Below are 22037 nucleotides of genomic sequence, written 5' to 3'. Positions count from 1 at the left end.
ATTCATGCATCTCTGTGTCTGAAAATGCATGAGGAATGCCAGTTTTGTTTGTGTTCCGTGTTAACTGCTCTCTGTTTTGCAATTCGCTCAATACATTTCGAGATAACACGGTTTGTGAGATAACTGCCAGCAGCAAAAATCCTCAACTGAGGATCCGGGACTATCTCACGAAGTATGGTCAGTCGTGACAAAAGTAAGGAAGTCTTTCCATTCTGCAGTGTTTAACAATGCTACCTTTCCGTTGAACAGTCGAATAGACTAAACTATTGCGCCACAGCCAGTGATGGCTAGCCCCGCTAATAGTAATCCTTGAAAGCGGGTGCAAGCAACACGACGTTGCTTGATGGACGAGAACGGAGATTTCCTGTTTGCTTTCCCATCAGCTTTGAGTTTACTCGCGCAAATCGACTCTCAGGGTGAAAAATAATGCAATTCCATTTTAAGTACTGGGCGAAACGTTGTTAAGTGTTTCTCCAACCTGCTTCTGAACATACGCCATTCCGTTTAAGAGTGTAGTTCCCGCGTTCTAATCCTGCCACAAAAAGCAGTGACGCATTTGCATTCCTTGCGCAGATGGTCCTTTCCAACGCCAAGGAGAAAGCTGATGTGCAGGTGTCACGGTGCACCATGGATTCATAATGTAGCCTATCTGTCAAACATACCCCAAAGTCGCCTCTGAAAGGTCTCATTTTGAAGCTGTCTGCCGTTAATCAACGTGCTAGAGTTAGCACCAGAAGTCCTGAATCATGCTTTCGCACGTTAGCGGCTCATTCCGTCAGCAAAGCAATGAATGAATTTACAGTTTCAGAGGAACCTCTGGACTTGTGCTGTCATAGTGTCACTCATATTAAGGTGCGCCCCGAGATCTAAGTCATGTTGGAACTGAGACTGCGGAAATAACAGACAGGTTACCGAATGGCATTGCATCTATTTGGTTTTCTTAAAATCACAGAAAGCAGGAAAGTGTAAACGGGGAGTGAGTGGCAGAGGGGAGGGGGGAAGCCGGATAACAAAGTGAGGCAGTTGCACCTCTGATGAAACTCTTCCATTGTGATTCACTCAACAATTAGAGACATGAAGGTGACTCAGGCGGGAGAGCTTTTTACATCGAGAATAAAGAGCATTCACGTATATTTAGCACCTCTTTGACATCTTCTGGAATGGGGAGTAGGGTAATCACCTTTTGACTTCTGTTGCTATGTTCAGAAACTGCCTTTTAGATTGACGTGAACAGACACTGCATCTATAATAAGCACCATGGAATTTCGTAAAATTTACTGAGTCGCTTCCCATCGATTCCCACACAGGGTTCCAACTCAGCTGGCAGCCATGTCGCTCATGTCCTGGTGAAGACATCTCTGCAGCAAGTTGCACGGTTAATGTAACAGACAAGGAAAGTGCCAAATCATACTGCCACCGAGGTATGAGCGTGCTGACATTGTGATCTATCTTCTCGGATTGGACTGCTACCGCGGCTTTTCAGGTAGAAAACATTCTTTGGGGCACTGATTCTGCAAAATAGTCCCGGTGACTGAAACTATGCTGCACGGTATGATGTGGAACTCGGCATACTCACTTATGTGCATTTTTTCTGAAGTCCAGTGTATTTCATGTTCCGTGTTAATGTGAAAGTTGTTCTGTTTCGACCAATGGGTGAAATCATTTCCTAAAGCAAGAATCGACATTCCAGTTATGTCATGGCTATTTTATCAAATCAAAACATACATTCTCACACTCGCATATACATTTGTAGCTGAAAAGAGTCTCAAAAGATAGATTCAGCTTTCCATTGATTTTTGTGTGGATTGATGGGCTACCTTTATCTGTTGCGAAATTGATCTTGTCGTCGGGCATATCCGAGCTGCGATGCGAGAAGGACAGGGATCACGGAATGCTTTCCCTGTGAGTTTACTTCTATTATTTTGCAGGAGCACAATTGAAAATGTATGAATATAGTTGGCACGCTTTCGGGTGTTACCGTGGCCGAGCGGTCGAAGGCGCTGGAACCAGGTTCCAGTCTCTAAGGGGGCGTCGCTTCCAATCCCACCACTGCCATTTCTGTGGGCCAACAACAAAGCTACAGCATGTTTAACTAGCGTGTTCAAAGCAAACAAAGAAAACCCAGAACTGGTGGGTTTGCTACTTGAAGAATTAACTGCGGTGTGGGAGAGTGCAGACTCTCTCAAAGGGATCAGTGTTCATGTTGTCATGATCGTGCTCGCCGCCCACACGATAAATCGTAGGTTCAAGCATCTCTACTGCTGCTGTTTTGTTCCAGACAAGTTGAGTTTTCACTGGAACCGAAGATAGACCATTATTTCATTGCTGTAGTGAAACAAAGTTCTATAGTGACTCTACTAGCCATTATTTTCTGTTTTAGTGAATGGGAAAATGATTCCAATGAATTTCGATGTCATATGTTCTTACATTTCTACCAATACCTTCATTTCTGTCCTGGAGACGGCGGAAGGGAAAGGTAATCTAATCAAGAATGTGGTTGGTGAAATTCACTTTTCATGGCCCATTCTTTTTGTATTCTTTCTTTCTCTCTTTTCAGCACATTCTGGGAAGTGGCGGTGCACTAAGGCTCCAGGATGTTTGCAAGAGCAGTCTGGAATTCCCCTGCTGTCAGTTGTAAGATTAGTATATGGCTCAAGCGCCTGGTTGTGCCCGCCAGAAACTACACTCGTCTTTCCTGACCGTCTCTGCTCCTGCATATCAACTACCCCTTCATCCTCTACCCATTATCTGGTGGGTGCTGTTGCCAAGCCGTTTTGTATGTCAATTTCACTGCCCAGCTTTCACCTCCCCATCCCCTCCCCCCCCCCCCCCCCCCGGTTTCAGCATCAACATATCCTCCACTCATGGACTCACATCTGGAGCTCAACTCCCCACTAACCATTACTGGCAGATACTTTTTCAGACCACGGGGTGTTGCAGCAGACGTGCAACTCAGCGCAGAGCAGGCTGCACTGGCCTGCAAATACCCTTTATAGTTAAGAATACACAGCACCCCAAAGATCTCACAACGATGATAGGGCGTGTAGCACAACCAACAATACATTTCACACCGTCTGGGCAAGACACAGACCCATTCGTAGAGCTTGCACTGATTGGGAATGGAGAGTTGTGTGTGCGCTGTGATCCCGCATTCCTACAAACTACTTTTACAAAACAAGGCAAAGACGCTGCCTCTTCCTCGGAGAGCCAACTCTTATTAGGTGATCTCCCATAATGACTGTAGGCACAGCAATAGAACTATGCAGGCCAGCTATTGTCCTCCCAAACACTTACAATTACTCTCAGGCAGGGAACAATCCTGCCATCAATACAACAATACCCGATTCACCGGCAGCAGTATTGGGAATCAAACTAGTTATGGAATCACCTTTTCAACAAGGATTCCTCCTGCCCACAACCAGTCTTTGCAACACTCCCTTCTTACCTATCCCAAAGCTTGGAAGATCACAAAAATGGTGTTTTGTGCAAAATCTTAGGGCTGTCAATGTCATTGTTGTTCCCTGCTTCCCAGTAGTCCCGGACACAAATGCTATCCTGACCAGTATCCCCGCCTCCTCCAGCTGATATTCTTGTAATCGACCTTTGCTCAGCCTCATTCTCCTTTAAGTTGCCCCCTGAACCTTTATGTTTTTACATATGGCGGCTGCGAAAATACATAGACCGGTTTTTCCTAATGGTATTCGGAGAGTCCCACAGTTTATGCTGCTGCTTTATTCCTCACCCTGTCCACCCTTCACCTACCATGCTCAGCACCTTCCTCCAATATGCGGATGGCTTGCTATTGGCTTCCACCTCCGCTACTGCATGCAAGTAGTTTACGGTGGCCTTGCACTGCAGTCTTGCACAGGATGGGCATAGGGTGTTTATCAAGAAAATGCAGTTGTCTCAGCAAAATGTCTAATATCTGGAGTGCGATCTTTGCTATGGCCTCAGAGCACTGTCCATGGAGCAATTGTCTGTCATCGCCCAGATTCCCCGACCTGTCACAGACAGACAGCTGCAAGTATTTCTGGGGCTGTTAAACTAATGCAGGCCCTGGATTCCTGTCCATTGTGCTATTGATGCACTTCTGTGGGAGGCAGTTTCCCCTAAACAGCCAGCCAAAGTGAAGTGGACAACCGAAATGCAACGGGCATTCACTGAACTGAGGCAACAACTGATCCTCACTCCTGCTCTGGGAGTCCCAGATTACTCACAGGGCTTCTATCTTTATGTAACCAAGTCAGAAGTGTTCGCATTTTAACACAGCTTCATGGGGATCTCCGTCGCCCAGTTGCGTTTTATAATGCTGAGTTACCATCTGTTATGAGCAGAATGCCGGCATGTTTGTGCACGGTGGAAGCAGCCACAATAACAGCGGATAAGGCCACCTCCATTGTGCCAGATCACCCGTGTACTTTTTTGGTCCCAGTGTCACTCTCCCTGCTGCTTAATTCAGCAACAATCCAACATTTTACTGCAACTCAGAGAACTGGTCATGAAGTTGAATTGTGATCTAGGCATACCTTTCCCTACACCGCGCCCTAACTTTGAACCCCGCCACTCTAATTCCGCTCACCTAACATGATTCTGCAGACAACCACAATTTCTTGGACCTGGTTCAGCATTCCTGACAAAGGGATCTTGCCAGAAACGTTCATTTTCGTGCTTCTCGGAAGCTGTCTTAACTGCTGTGTTTTTCAGCACCTTTCTCATCTTGACTCTAATCTCCAACATCTGCAGTCCTCACTTTCGCCTGGTTCAGCAGGTGTCCTGATCAGTCTGAGAAAACCCGGACCAGATTGTTTTCACCAGCGGCTCTTCCTTCCGGCCATCAGACAAATACACAATAGCAGGCCAAGCCATTTGCACCCCCATCACCACTCTCGAATCAGCTGCATTACCAGATGGGGTGTCCACACAGGCGGCAGAGTTCTTTGCTCTCACCAGAGTCTGCCTCTTGGCACAGGGCAGGACAGCCAATATCTACACAGACTCCAGATGTGCCTTTGGGGTCGTTCATGACTTTGGCACAATATGGAAACAGAGGATGTTCATCAGCTTTGAAGGGAGACCACGCCAACATGCTGCACTCGTTGCCAACATTCACCCGAAGCTGTTGCATTCTAAAATGTGACGCCAATAACCATGCCACCGATCCCGTCAACCAAGCAAATGCCTCAGCTGATGCAGCCACACGGGAATCTGCACTACTCATTGCCACTTATGTCCTGCAGACCCCCACGGTGGTGAAACATCCAGAGTCCTCTGACTCTCTCGATGCAGTCCCAACAGCACAGCAAACGCCACGCCAGAAGAGAGGGCCGCATGGACCCGCATTGGTGCCATACAATCACCGTTCTTACAGGTTCTTACCCACCGCTGCATCATTTAACTGAAAGCCCACCTGCACCTGGTGGTACACGTATTCGAACACACAGGCAAATGCTGTCAGCCATTCCTGGTATGCAGCAGGAGTCGCTGAAGCTGCCTAAGCTCTGCTGTCACAGTGCCTCATCTGTCGACCGAAAAATGCAGGGAAGCCGATGGCCAAACGTGACTACATTCCAGTTCCTGATGGTCCATTCACCCACCTTCAAATTGACCTTGCCCTCACGCCTCAGAAGGAGGAATAAAAATTTGACCTAGTTATTGTCGACATGTTTTCAAAATGGGTAGACTCATTCCCCATCAAAAAAATGACGCCAGAGCAGTGATAAAGTGTATCCTGCAGGACGTTATTTCAAGAGTTTTATATCCCAGGGCGCTTAGAAACATACGGAGGATGGGGCCCATATGACTGCGAAGCTCATTACTGCTGACTATGACACCCTCGGGATACCCAGGAGATACCACATTCTGTACAACCCCCTAGTCATCAGGAATATTGGAGAGAATGAAAAGCACCCTCAAAACCACATTCCCCCAAATCACTCGGAACACAGGACTGGCTTGGCCAGACGGCCGGCCATTGGTGCTTCACACAGTAAGTGGACAGGGAAACAGAGCGCCGGAAGTGACAACATTTGAAGTGCTAATGGAACGACCCATGCCCACAGCCAACGTACCCCCAAAACTAGCAATGACACAGCGCTGCTCTTAACACAGGAAATTATCTGTGATTACGTTCAAGCCATTAGTAGAAAGATCGCTTTAAACCAAGATTTGCAACCTACGATGTATTTGGGTGCTTCTTATCTTCCTGCTGGTGGAAACGGAATAAAGATTCGTGCACCTTCAATCTTTTACTGTGTATCAAACCTGCACACACACAACATGGGTGCTGGGGAAAAAATAAGCACTACCGCAGTTAGACGATAATGTGGGGGTACAACAAAAGAAAAGCAAACAAAAATAATCTGCCATGTCCACTCCACAATAGGAAAGACCTCACCAGTTTAAACTGGGCACTGTGTAAGGAGACAGTCGCTGCCGAAAGATTCTCTCTCCCCGAGATGGAAAGGACCACTATTGATCTGTCTGACGACGGTGCCAGCTGTCAAGCTCCAAGGGAGATCAGAATGCGACCCAGTGAAAGAGGGTTCCGCCTCCACAGAAGGACAACCAAGCAGATCAGGATACAGCTCCAGACACCACAGAGGGATCCAGCTGCTCGCTACAACCATCGAGATAATCACTCTTGGTCTGACCTGTACACCACCACTGATCGGTAACAGGGCACACAAAACAGAGCACTTAATCCACCGTGAGCCGTGGATGAGCATTTTCCTTGACATGACCCACATTTGTGCCCAAAGGTAAACCAGACCAGCTACTGGGTCTGTGCCCGTATCCCTGGACATTCCCACAGCGGCAGTCCCCAGGGCGCAGTCCATTTTAAGAGGAATGTGAAACATTGGTCCGAAACCCTAAAATTGCTCCTTTGTCTCACGTGAGATATAACTTCACTCCGAGCTGGGGATTTGTCCACGTTTAAGACTTTCAAAACCTCCAGTATTGTCTCAGTCCTTAGATGAAACTGATCAAGAACTTCTCAGTGCACCTTCCTGCATTGTATACAGATGTCTTCCCACAGAAGGACTGTTAGCCAGCTGAATGTGTAAAGTGATTCATCCAGTTATTCTATTTACAACTGTACACAACTGTACTGTCACACTGGAGGGAACACATTCACGCATTTTAACTGGAAAGCGCTATTTTCAGCCTTTGCGCCTATAAACTGTTTAGCTTTGATACCCAATGGCAGATTGTTACAGTGAGAAAGTGTTTTCTATCTGGAAAAAAAAACTGTCACTTGATTATACCTCCTGCGTGGACTCCAATCCGTTCACATATGACACGAGGGTTGCTTTTCTTTCTGCTGTTCATCACATCCAGGAGAGAACTGTGGCAGAAATGATTGCTGTTTTCATCGACCGAAGAAGTTCATGCCGATTGCTCACCTTGTATTCAGAACTACCCACAAGAGAACTTTTCCACAGGAACAGAGTTTTGTATTCTGTGCAGGGGATCATTGCACAAGCACGGTATCACTCTTCTATCAGGACATGCACAGTCATTCTTCCTCGAACATTCACAGTATCCGACTTTAACCAGACCAAAACCAGATGCTGCTGGAAAAACTCAGCATCTAAAAAAAGAAACCCGAGTTAACATTTCGATTCCAGTGGCCATTCCTCTGAACTGACGATAGCTTGGAAAATGTTGGTCTATCTGCAGAAGAAATAGTGGGGGTTGGGGGAGGAAAAGGTGTAAGCGATAGGTAGGGATAGAGTTCAAATAGAGAGAAGAACAGTTGGACAAAGGAATGGATGATGATCTGGCTGGCAAGGTGAATACCTGTTAATGAAGACTGTCAGTGGCGAACCATATGTAGAGGACTGTTACTGTAACAATGTGCCATTGGGTATCAAAGCTAAACAGTTTATAGAAGCAAAGGCTGAAAACAGCGTTTTCCAGTTAAAATGTTATGGAAGGCCATGTGACAACAAGGCATGGCGTTTGGTATAGGGGGATAGGACAAGGGAGAGTTCAGGCTCTAAAAACATAAATTGATATGAGGCCTGGAGGGCTGCAGACTCCCCAAATAGAAACTGAGGTGGTGTGCTTCCAGCACGCGGTGAGGTTTGCTGTAATTCTTCTTGAATACAGAACTTAGATGTTCTGCAGTGTGGTGACCTAGTCCAAACTTCGTTTCCCAAAATAGTGGAAACCACATTGCTAGCAGTGATTGCAGTGGAGTGGATTCCGTAAAGTGCAGTTCATGTGTTGCTTCACCTGGAAGGCGTGTTGGGCCATTGGAAACAGAGGAGAGAAGACGTCAATGGATAGGTGAGGAGAGACAACAAGCAAAACGAGATATTATTACAGAAATCATAAGGACAAGAAACCTAACAAAAAGGCACTTCACCTGAATGCTCGTCGCATTTGTAACATGGTCGAAGAGCTAATGGCACAAATGAAAATGATTTAATAGACATTAGAGAGATACGTCAAAAGGATGGCCACGACTGCAAATTCATATTCAGGAGTACGAGATTACTTGGAAGGTCAGACAGCAGTGTAAAGAAGATGGTGTCTCTCTGTTATACAAGGCCGACATCAGGGCAGTGTGGAGAGACGCTATAAGTTTGATGGAGATGAGTTTGAATTAATTTGCTTGGAAAGTAGAAATTCTCTGAAGAAAACGTCACTGATAGGTGCAGTCTCTAGGGCAGTAAAAATAACATCACATTGGTGAAGGCAATAAACAAAGAACTCAGCAATGCCTGTAAACATGGGTCGGCTATTATCATTAGGGATTTTAATCTACATGTAGCTTGGTCGAAGCAGCTCAGTCTCAGTACCTTTGAGGAGGAGTTCTTTGAGTGTACCCGTGATAGTTTCCTTGAACAGAATGCAATGGAACCGACGAGAGATGAAGCAATCCTCGATCTGGTCCTGTGTAATGGAACAGAAATAATTAATCATCGCATAGTTAGGGATCCTCTTGGAACGAGTGACCACAGTATGGCAGAACTTAGAATTCAGATGGGGAGTTTGAAGATAAAATCGAATACCCGGGTCCTGTGCATGTGCAGGGGCACAACAATAGAACGAGAAAGCATCTGGCTAAAGTAGACAAAGGTTATATGGTGGGACAGATATCGAGCAGTGGACTTCCATCCAAGATTTTTTTTTTGTGGAATTGCTCAGTGAAAAGGAAGGACTGTGAGAAAAGGGGTAATCTGCCTGCGTGTGTGAGGAAATAAGGGAGGCTATCAAAGTGAAAGAGAAGGCATACCAAACGGCCAAGAACAGCATGAAACTGGCAGATTGGGAAAACATTAACGACGAGGAAAAATAACTCGTAAAGAATACAAAGACGGATAGCAAAAGTTCCTATATAAATATAAAATGAAAAAAGAGTGGCTAAAATAAAGATTGGTTATTTTGAGGATGAGAAGGGGCACTTAGTTATTTGATGTGATGAAATGGCCGAGGCATTGAACGGGTATTTTGTGTCCGTCTTCACAGTGGAGGATACTAATAGCATGCCAGTAAGTGACAAAGAAACAAATGTAGGTGAGGACCTGGAAACAAACATGATGACAGAAGAGGTAGTGTTCGGCAAGCTAATGGAGCTGAGGATGGACAAGTCTCCTGGCCGTGATGGAATGCATCTTAGGGTATTAAAGGAGATGGCAGGAGAAAAAGCAAGTGCACTAGTGGCAATTTTCAAATTCACTAAGCTGCGTGGCAGTCCCAGCAGGTTGGAAAACAGCTAGTGTGACACCACTGTTTAAAAATGGTGATGGATAAAACATTGGGAATTTTTGATCAGTTAGCTTAAGTTCTGCAGTGGGGAAGATGCTTGAGTGTATTATCAAGGAATAAATAGCAGGGCATCGCGATAGAAATTGGTCAGATATAACGTACGTTCATGAAGGTTCAAACAGAGATGTTATGTTGCAGCTGTACAAGATGCTGGTGACGCTATCCTTGGTGTACTGTGTGCACTTTTGGTCCTCTTACGTGAGAACGAACATACTGGCACTGGTGGAGGAAGGGGTGCACAGGAGTTTCACTGGGTTCATTCTGGAGTTGAGGGGGTTAGCCTATAAAGAGACACTGCATACATTAGGATTATATTCTTTGGAATTTAGAAAAATGAAGGGCAATCTTACTGAAACATAAAACATTGAACAGAATAGATTAGAGAGGATTATAAAGAATGCTTCCACTTGTGGGTGAAATTCGGACAGCACGGCATAGCCACAGGATTAGAGGGAGCAGATTTAGGACTGAGTTCAGAAGGACCTTCATCACACAGACGGATGTTCATATATGGAATACCTTGCCCAGCGAAGAAGTTGACGCTCGTGCAACAATTTTTTTTAAGAGCGATACTTCCTTTGAACAATAAATGAATAAGGGATGCAGTGAGAGGGCGCGTAAGTGTATTTGAGTCTTTAAAAAGATCGGCAATGATGTCATTGAACAGCAGAATTGGCTTGAAGGGCCGGACAGCCTATTCCTGCTCGGGTTTTTAGGCTGTATGCATTTATGTGTCACAAAATCAGTGATGCAGAGGGAAGACTCCATGGGGACAGTTGGTTCAGATGTTGGGAGTGAAGGCAGAGTGCAACAGAGTTTCCTGCAGGGAATGATCCCTGTGGATGGTGGACAGGGACTCCAGAGGGATATATGTCTGATGATGGTATCTCGCTCCAGGAGTTCGAATTTTTTTTTTTAAATCGATGATCACTTAAATCACCACTGCGAATACATTTATAGGTGCGCAATTGAGATTATCATGTCTGGATGTATCAGTACCTGGTATGGCACCTGTACCATTCAAGACCGGAGATGTCTACAGCGAGTGGTGAACTCGGACCGGACAACCACAAAGGCCAACCTAGTATATGTTTACATATTATTTATACATCTATTCTACTTAACACTGAGATCTGTTTGTATTGATCGCAAGATAAAGCTTTTCACTGTGCCTCAGTGCACGTGACAATAAATTCAATTGAATTCAATTCAATTGTGGAATGTCGACGCGATGGATATTTGGAGCAGCTTGTGGTGGAGCCAAGTAGGGAACATGCAATACTTGATTTAGAGTTGTGCAATGAGGCAGACGTGACAAGGGAGATTAAGATGAAGGAACCCTTAGGACGCGGTGGTGATAACATGATTGAATTTACTCTGCAATTTGAGAAGGAGAATATACAATCAGAGGTAACGGTAGTAAAGTTGAATAAAGGCAATTGCAGAGGCATGAGGTAGAAGTTGGATGAAATTGGTGAGAAAGGAGCCTAGCAAGAAAGCAGGAAAGTGGAAATGCAATGGCAGGACAGTCTGAGCGTAATTTAGCAGACACATCAGAGACACCTCCTGTGTAAATTGAGGTATGGTGCAGGGTGGTTGAGGCAACTATGACTGACTCAGGAAGTCATCGATTGCACAAACGCAAAAGAGAAAACATATAATTAGTGAAGGGCAGTGGGTTATCAGAGGATTGGGGATCTCACAAAGACGCACAAAGGGCAATAACAAAACCAATGAGGAGGGAGAAGATTAAATGTAAGCTAACTGCTAATATAAAGGAAGACTACAGTTGTTTCTTTATTCATATAAACGCAAAAGAGAGGTAGAAGTGGACAATAGGCCACTGGAAAATGACACTTGACAGACAGTAGTGCGGAACAAGGAAATATTTGAGGAACTGAAAAATTACATTGTGCCGGTCTTCACAATGGAAGACATGAGTTATACCCAAACATACAAGAGAATGGGGGAACAGATGTGAGTCTAGTGGCAATTATTGAGAAAGTGCAAGAAACACTGAATGGTTTCTTGCACTTTCTCAATGATTGCCACTGGAATTTAATGTCTAGATTTGTTTCAGACTTGTGCCATCTGTCAAACTGCCAAGTTCTGACTGGAGGTCATTGAGTCAAACAGTTAAATCTGTTTCTATCTCTCCAAATAGCAGAGGCCACAGACAGTAAGATATCGTCGCATGGTTAGGTCTTTCAGCCCCTGTACCTTGCTCTGCTAATCGATCATGTAGTTCTCAAATCCATTCTCCAGTATTCTCACTGTAACACGTAATCCATCTCTTTCACAGCGACGATCTGAATCCGGCTCCATCCACAATATGTACAACTGTTACACCATTTCTGTGCTTGTCCGAGCTCCATTTCAGTCCCGCATTGACATTCCGATCCCTCTTCAGCAAAACCATCCCTGCTGGTTGACAACTCGATCGAGGCTGTGGCCCCACTGTGTTTGTATGAAGTCGTGATTATCATGTTCAGCTCTCACGGAATGGATCGCTGCTTCAAATAGCCGTTGAGAAAAAAGCGAGTGTTAACGTGGCTGAGCTTATTGCTTTCAGTTCTTGTCAGCAAACCTTGCTCACGATGTTGCCGAACATGTCGACTGTTGGCGCGAGAGGGAATGCAAATTCAATAAATTGCTGTGAACGATTTTGTCAGATTTCCCATTTTCTTCATCCTGCATATGCAAGCATGTTTCCAAAACCTGTATTCATTATTTTAAGAGTGAAGTCGGCAATGCCGCTTTTTTTCTGCAGAGGAGATTTATCAGTTTGCCTTCTATGCAAAAGCGGCCCGTGTCAGATTCAGGCAGAAACATTGGTGTCCCCTTGTTACTTACGACAGATTTAAGGTCTGTCGTGCCTCGGGCTTTCTTGTAGTTCCCATCAGCAAACGTTGTTTTTGGAATTTTGCCCCTCGAAACTGCTGCCGTGTTGAAACGAAATACAGTTCCAATTAATTGCTCTGTGCATACATGTCTGCCGCACCGTTGGCCATCCTATTCCAGACATATCAACATCCTTGTAAATATTTCCTCAGCAATTTTAAGTGATTTTCTTTGTTTTTCATTAATGTCAATAACCCTGGACAACATGATCTACTTTGAACTTGCTCGCCCATATCTGCTGTAGTGCTGAAAGGAATAGAATTTCGGTTAAGTGCTCGAAGCTTCTCTCCACCCTGGTCCTCAACATCCGCCAATGTGTACAGTACTGATGACCATCCTGTTTGAGAGTGCAGTGACCGTGCACCTATCCTTTCTGTAAAAGTAGTACCGCATTTGCATTCTGTGTGAAGGCAGACCTATTCAGTGTCAAGGAGATCCCTCATTTACTGGTATCACAGTGAACATCGAATTGCTTCTCTATGCTCTCTGCGAAATATATCACAAAGTCGCCTCTGACAGGTCTCATCGAATGCTGTATGTCGTTTCTATACCGGAATAAGAATCAAAAATCCTCAAACATGTTTTGGAACAGTTCACATATTCAAGTGTCTAAGCACTGTGAGAATGTCCGGCTCATTCAGTCAACAACCTGAATGAATGGATTTGTACAATCAGATGAACCTCTGGACTCGTGACCTCATATACTCACTGATACTAATTTGTGCTCAGAAATCTCAGCCATGTGGGAAATGAAACTGAGGAAAAGACAGACAGGCTGCCGAATGACATTGCATCCATCATCATTCCTTTATATCACATTACAGCTGTAAAATATAAGCGAGTGGAGGGGCGATAGGCAAGCTAGGTACATCCAGCTCTCGTGAACACTTTCTCTGACAGCTTATTCCATGCACGCATCTCCATCTGTGTGAAAAAAAAAACCTTATGTCCCTTTAAAATCTTTCCCATATCATTGTGCACATATGCCCTGAAGTCTTGGGCTCCCCCAAGTCCGAGAAAAGACCTTTTCTATTTATCCTACACATCCCACATGACTTCAAAAACTTCCACAAGGTCACCTCTCAGCATCCCATTTTTCGGGGAAAGTGCCTGAATCTATTCAGCCCCTACCTCTAGCTCACATCCTCCAGTCGGTGCGCCATCCTTGTAAAGCTTACATGTGAAATTTCAATATTCACAACATCCGATAGGTTGCAGGGTCAACAGAAATGCATGCAGTATTCGAAAACTGGACGCGGCAATGTATTGTACAGCCGCAATGACCGCCGAACTTCGAAGCACAATGGACTGAACAATGCAAGCAAGCATAATGATCACCTTCTCACTGTTCTCGGTACCTGTAACTCCATTTCTACTGTGCTATGAATCTGCACTTGTACGAAGATTTCTTTGTACTACATTGCACCAATTCTCCCACTTAGTACTACACGCCTCCAACTCCCCCATTTTGCATTGCACTGCCCCAATTCTACCAATGTTCTACACTGCTACAGTTCCCCGATTAGTACTACACTATCCCAATTCTCCCATTTCGAGCTTCACCGTCCCAGCTCTCCCTTTCAGATCTATACTCCCCCAAATCTCGCATTTAGTGCAACACTATCCCGTATCTCCAATTTAGTGTGACGCATCTCCAAATCTCCCTTTAAGATATACACCGCCACAAATCTCCCGTTTACTGCTACTCTGTTCCAAAACTCCCAGTTATTGCCACACTGCCCCGATTGTCCCATTTAGTTCTACTCTGCCCTCAGTCTCCCGTTTAATGCTACACTGCGCCAACTCTCCCAATTTGTGAAACACTGTCCAATTCACCTCTTTCGAGCGATACTGCCCAAATTTTCCCATTTAGTTCTGCATGGCGTACTATTCGAGTTTGATGAACCACTGATCATTTGACATTGACATACCTCGTTTGATGGTAAGTCACTGCCTCAGGCTGATCATCTGACAAAGGGTCATTGCTTCAGGACTAACATTGCAGTGTTCGGTCAGGAGTGCGCTAATCATCGAGCTGCAATACCCACAGTGGTGATTCTCTCAATGTGAGGGTCTACTTTAATTATGTAATGCCAGACAAGATCTCCAGGCATGGGGCACTTCCTCGGTTCTGGCTATCTGCTAGGAGGGTGTTAGTCAGTCGGTTCTGGTCTTCAGACAGAGCTTCTGTACTACAGCTGTCCTCAACCTCCAGTCGTGTGGCAGCCCTCAGTTCTGGCCTCATTGCAATGAGGCATTCGGGGAATGCATTAGGACCAAAGGATTAATATTCAGCCAGTGGCTATTTGGAATGTACTCACGGGGAGCAGGACTCACGGGGAGTATTCAGAAAATTTCGGAAGTAGGTACGGAAGAGTGCTTCCGTTTTGCAGGGTCAGAAGTGTGGAAGTGTCTTATTGTCTGAGGTTCACTCCTGAGCCAGCGGGTTGTCACAAGGTCAGTGCTGTGGGATTATCTGAGAAGTGGGAGAGTGCCCTAGCCTCATTCTCCCACTTAGGGGTGCGCTCCTCTAATTCTCTCATCCATTTAATGATACACTGTACAATTTCTCCCAGTTACTGCGATACTTCACCAATTACCACATTATCTGATGCACTGTTGTTACTGAGATAAACACTTACCCGATTCCTCTATTTCATCATTCTTTGCAATGACTCTGTAATTCATTGCTGGTCTGTTGGATTCTTAAATGTAGGCATGGATAAGGTGGAACGAATGGGCTGTTTCTGTGCAACACTATTCTATGATTCTATTGAGGGTTTCACTGCCCTGAATCAACTCTCCCATTTATCAATCCTACACAAATCCTGAAGCCGCATCAACTATCCCATTGTGTATTAACACGCCCCAGTTCTCCCATTTACAATTTAGTAGCAACAACCTGAATTCTCCAATTATTGACCTCCTGTATCAGTTCATTCCATTTAATTTTTCTTTTCCACATCGGGGTGCCCTGCTCATTTTTGTTTTCATATCGTGGTGCACTAATCCAAATCTCTAACTTTCTGATGCTTCCAACATTTCCTGTTGTCACTGATTCCCTGGACCGATTCTCCCATGAAGATATGAACTGCTCCAATTCTATAACATGTTGCTACTTCCAATAATTTTCTAATCTCCCCATAAATGATGCAAATCCATTCGCCCATTTCCTGGTAACTCCATGCAGTTTTCCTATTCCCTCATACCCGAATACTAATTCTCCCACTTCCTCATAGGACAATAATAATTCTTCCGATTCCATATACATAGAACATAGAACATAGAAGAATACAGCGCAGTACAGGCCCTTGGGCCCTCGATGTTGCGCCGATCCAAGCCCACCTAAACTACACTAACCCACTATCCTCCATATACCTATCCAATGCCCGCTTTAATGCCCATAAAGAGGGAGAGTCCACCACTGTTACTGGCAGGGCATTCCATGAACTTACGACTCGCTGAGTGAAGAACCTACCCCTAACATCAGTCCTATATCTACCCCCCTTAATTTAAAGCTATGCCCCCTTGTAATACCCGACTCCATACGTGGGAAAAGGTTCATACTGTCTACCCTATCTAACCCCCTAATCATCTTGTACACCTCAATCAAGTCACCCCTAAACCTTCTTTTCTCTAGTGAAAACAGCCCCAAGTGCCTCAGTCTTTCCTCATACGATTTTCCTTCCATACCAGGAAACATCCTGGTAAACCTCCTCTGCACCCGTTCCAATGCCTCCACATCCTTCCTATAGTATGGCGACCAAAACTGCACACAATATTCCAGATGCGGCCGCACCAGAGTCTTATACAACTGCATCATGACCTCAGGACTCCGGAACTCAATTCCTCTACCAATAAAAGCCAGTACGCCATATGTCTTCCTCACCGCACTATTTACCTGGGTGGCAACTTTCAGAGATCTGTGTACATGGACACCAAGATCCCTCTGCTCATCCACACTACCAAGTATCCGACCATTAGCCCAGTACCCCATCTTTTTGTTATTCTTCCCAAAGTGAATCACCTCACACTTAGCTACATTGAATTCCATCTGCCACCTTTCTGCCCAGCTCTGCAGCTTCTCTATATCCTGCCACATCCTTCCTCACTGTCAACAACTCCTCCGACTTTCGTATCATCCGCAAACTTGCTCACCCAACTTTCTAACCCCTCTTCCAGGTCATTTATAAAAATGACAAACAACAATGGTCCCAAAACAGATCCTTGCGGAACACCGCTAGTGATGTCACTCCATGAAGAAACTTTGCCATCAACTACTATCCTCTGTCTTCTTCCATCCAGCCAATTCCTAATCCAAACCTCCAACTCACCCTCAATGCCATATCTCCGTATTTTCTGTAGTAACCTACCATGGGGAACCTTATCAAACGCCTTACTAAAATCCATATATACCACATCTACCGCTTTCCCCTCATCAACCTCCTTCGTCACCTTTTCAAAGAATTCAATAAGGTTTGTGAGACACGACTTGCCCTTCACAAAACCATGCTGACTATCCTTGATCACATTATTCCTATCCAGATGTGCATAAATCCTATCCCTTACAATTCTCTCTAAGACTTTGCCCACAACAGAAGTGAGACTCACCGGCCTATAGTTACTTGGGTTATCCCTACTCCCCTTTTTGAACAAGGGAACCACATTTGCTATCCTCCAGTCTTCTGGCACTACTCCTGTAGACAAAGAGGACATAAAAATCAAGGCCAATGGCTCTGCAATCTCCTCCCTTGCTTCCCAGAGAATCCTAGGATAAATGCCATCAGGCCCAGGGGACTTATCTATTTTCACCTTTTCCAGGATTTCCAACACCTCTTCTCTACATACCTCAAAGCCATCCATTCTACTTATTTGTGACTCAGTATTCTCATCGACAACAATGCCCTGTTCCTGAGTAAATACTGAAGAAAAGTATTCATTCAGTGTCTCCCCAATCTCTTCCGCCTCCACACGCAACTTCCCACTACTATCCTTGACTGGACCTATTCCTACCCTAGTCATTCTTTTATTCCTAACATACCTATAGAAAGCCTTAGGGTTTTCCCTAATCCTATCGACTAAGGACCTTTCATGTCCCCTCCTTGCTGCTCTTAGCAATCTCTTCAGGTCCTTCCTGGCTACCCTATAACTCTCAATCGCCCCAATTGAACCTTCACGTCTCATCTTGAGATAGGCCGCCCTCTTCCATTTAACAAGGGATTCCAATTCCTTATTAAACCACGGCTCCCTCGCACGACCCTTTCCTTCCTGCCTGACAGGTACATAATTATCAAGGACACTCAATAGTTGCCCCTTGAACAAGTTCCACATATCATTTACACTCTTGCCTTGGAGTCTACTTTTCCAAGCCACACATCCTAAGTCATGCCTCACCGCATCATAATTTCCCTTACCCCAGCTATAACTCTTGCCCTGTAGTACACACTTTTCCCTCTCCATCACGAGTGTAAAAATCACCGAATTATGGTCACTATCCCCAAAGTGCTCACCTACCTCTAATTCTAACACCTGGCCTGGTTCGTTACCCAGAACCAAATCCAGTATGGCCTCACCTCTTGTTGGCCTGTCTACATATTGTGTCAGGAAACTCTCCTGCACACATTGAACAAACACTGACCCATCTAACGAACTTGAGCTATAGCTTTCCCAATCAATATCAGGAAAGTTAAAGTCCCCCATAACAACCACCCTATTACTGTCACTCATCTCCTGAATCACCTTCCCAATCCTTTCTTCAATGATTCTAGGACTATTAGGAGGCCTGTAAAAGACTCCTAACAGGGTGACCTCACCTTTCCTATTCCTAACCTCAGCCCAAACTACCTCAGATGGCAAGTCCTCATCCATCGTCCTTTCCACCGCTGTAATACTATCTTTGACAAGCAACGCCACACCTCCCCCTCTTTTACCCCCACCTCTGACCCTACTAAAACATTTAAATCCCGGAACCTGCAACAGCCAATCCTGTCCCTGTTCTAGCCATGTCTCCGTAATAGCCACAACATCGAAGTCCCAGGTACCAACCCACGCTGCAAGTTCACCTACCTTATTTCGTATACTTCTTGCATTGAAGTATACACACTTCAAGCCACTTCCCTGTTTACAGGCACCCTCCTTGGAAATTGATGCCATGTTCCTAACCTCCCTACACTCCAGGCCCTGCACCCTGAAGCTACAATCTAGGTTCCCATGCCCCTGCAGAGTTAGTTTAAACCCCCCCCCCCCCCAAGAGCACTAGCAAACCTCCCCCCAAGGATACTGGTTCCCCTCAGGTTCCAGTTACCCTTACACGAATTCTCTCATTTTTTGATGCCCTACACCAAATTTCCCATTTTGGGGTTCCCTAATTTAATTCTCTCAACACGAATTCTCTAATTTAGATGCACGCTACACCAATTCTTCTATGACTTATGTCTCTACAATCATTCCCCCATATAGTGGTCCACTGCTGGATTTCTCCAATTTTGGTGTTTTCTGCAGCAAATCTGCAAACCTGCACAAATGCTCCTTCTCGTCATGAACGAAACAAACTTGCACATTGGGTGTTGTCGTTCCCCAGCTCTCCCATTTGGTTGTTTCCTGGTATATATCTTCCACATAACGGTAGCCTGCCAAAAGTATTTTCATATAGTGGTGCCCTGTAACGAATCTCCACTTTCCGGCTCTTTCCAACATTCTCCTACATACTGATTCTCTGCCCGAGTTCTCTCGTTCACATATGGTCTGTTGTAGTTCTCTATGTTATTTGCACCCCACACTAATTCTCTCTCCGTAAACCAATTCTCATATTCACTAATGCCCCAACCCAATTCTCCTAGTGAGGGGTGCACTGCTCAAACACGGTGTGTCATAATACATCAGAACAGATTGATTAAAATTAAACCTGGACGGTCAGTTGTTCCCTTTATTGAATCTCCATCATTACTCCTTTGTAACATTTGTCCTATGCCCAGATTCACATACCATGTACTCCAATGTCCTCTAATTCACGAAGATAAAGTCCCAATTCTTTCATTTTATGATGCCCTGTGCCTGTTCTCCAGTTCAGGGTACTGCAATACAAATTCTCCCATTTACTGACTTCTGTAAGAGGTTCTCCAATCAGTGACTCCCAGTACCAATTCTCAGATTTACTGGTGCACAAGCAAAATCTCCAATTCAGTGTTGTCCTTCCCCAATTCTCCCACTCAGATTTGTACTTCCCTTGTTTTCCCATTTGGAGCGACACTGGCCCATCTCTCCCATTTTCTGCTACACTGCCCCAGTTCTCCCGTTTAGTGCTACACTGCCTTTTTGACATTGTCAAATGTCGTCTGACGGTGTGGCACTGCCTCAGGGTTACACTGTGACGATGAGACACGGTCTCAGTCTGACTCTCTGACAAAGAGGCACTGCCTCTGGCTGACACTTTAACGGTGAGGCCTGTAGTCAGCCTTAAGCTGACTCTCTGACGGTGAGGCAGTGCATCAGAATGAGGTTCTGGTGGTGAGTCATTGCCTCAGGACTGAAATTGCCGTCCTTCAACAGGAGAATCCTTATCCTTGAGCTGCAATACCCACAGTGCTGAACTCTCATCGTGAGGATCTCCTTTAATTCTCTAGCGGCAATCATATAACAAGGAATGGGGCACTTCTTTGGTTTTGGCCATCTGGCAGGAGTGTGCTTAACATTCGTTGCTGGCCATCTAATAAGGTTTTGGAAGACCTCCTTTCTCACCCTGCTGTAGTGTGGCAGCCCTCCGTTTTTGCCTCACTGCACTGAGGCACTAGGGGACTGTATTACGAACACAGCGCCAATATTCAGCCTGTGACACTTTGTACTGAAGGTTGGGGGGACCAGTGCTGTGGTATTACAACACTGTTGCAGTGTTGGTACGGGGAAGGGCTCCCTTTTTGGGAGGGTCAGAGTTGGGGAAATGTCTTATTGCCTGAGATTCAGTCCTGAGGGATTGACTTTTCACGGAGACATTGATGTTGCATTGTCTGAGAACTGATGGAGTGCGCTCGCTCCATTCTCGCATTTCGAATGCCCTGTTCTAATTCTCCCATCCAGTATTTTCCTACCTAGTTTACTGCTAAACTTCACCAAATCTCCCATTTTCTGCTACAGGACACCAATCCCCTCATTATCTGATGTCCTGTTCCAAATTCTCTCAGTGAGATAAACCCTTGCACAATTCTTCCATTTAGTAATCACTTGCAGTGATTCTCCTGTTGCTTGGTGCGCTGTTAAATTCTTAAATTTTAAGCATTGACAAGTTTGATTTGTAATTTGGGGCACGTCTCTATGATTCTATTTCGTGTTTCACTGCTCTGCACCAATTCTCCCAATTATCAATCATGCATAAATCATGGAACTGCACCAACTCTCCTATTAAAGATCGTCCTGATCCAGTTCTTCCATTTAGCATTTAATAGCACCTGCCTGAATTCCCTAACTATTGATATCGTGCATCAATTCATTCTATTTAGTTGTACCCTGATACAACTCTTCCACATGCCCTTCTCATTTATTTTTTATTTCGTGGTGCACTGATCCGATTGTCTATTTTACTGATGCTTGCAGGGTTTCGATTTTTCACTGATTCCCTGTCCCGAGTTTGCATTTTGATGTGCTCTGTTCCATTTCTCTCATGTATTGGCACTCCCACCAATTTTCTAATCTCCCTATTTACTGATGCCCACCAATTCATCCATTTATCATATCCCTACACTCATCATCCCACTTCCTCACACCCCGATTCTATGTCTCTCACGTCCTCAAACTGCCAATAATAATTCTCCCATTTTCTCATATCCCGATACAAATAATGTAACTTCCTGTTGCCCTCGTCCAGATATCCCACTAAAGGGTTTCCTACGCTCATGTTTGCATTTAAATGTGCCTTTCACGAATTTTCTGCTTTAGTTCCACTCTGCACCATTTCTTCCATTAACTATTTCTCTGCAATGATTTTCTCATGTGGTGGTCCACTGCCAGAGTTCTCCAATTTTGTTTTTTTTCTGCATAAAATCGCCAAATTGGCAAACTCGAACAAATCTTGACTTTAATAATGAACTGCACAAACTCTCCCATTGAGTATTATCTTGTTCGAAGTCTCCCGTTTGGTTACTTCCTTATATACATCTTCCACATAATCGTGCCATGCTCAAATTCTATTCATTTAGTGTTGCCAGAATCGAATCTCCACTTTCCTGCTCTTTATAACATATCTCTGACCTACTCATTCCCTGCCCGTGTTCTCCCATTACACATGCTCTGTTCCCATTCTCTATGCTGTGAGTACCCCACACCAATTCTCCCATTCAATGTTATCCGAAACAATTATCATATATATT

This window comes from Chiloscyllium plagiosum, unplaced genomic scaffold (genome assembly GCF_037043375.1).
Source record: "Chiloscyllium plagiosum isolate Xiang-an unplaced genomic scaffold, Cpla_swu_hap1 HiC_scaffold_47, whole genome shotgun sequence".
Lineage (NCBI taxonomy): Eukaryota > Metazoa > Chordata > Chondrichthyes > Orectolobiformes > Hemiscylliidae > Chiloscyllium > Chiloscyllium plagiosum.
The sequence above is the reverse complement of the archived record's forward strand: the minus strand, read 5'-3'. Positions refer to the sequence as shown.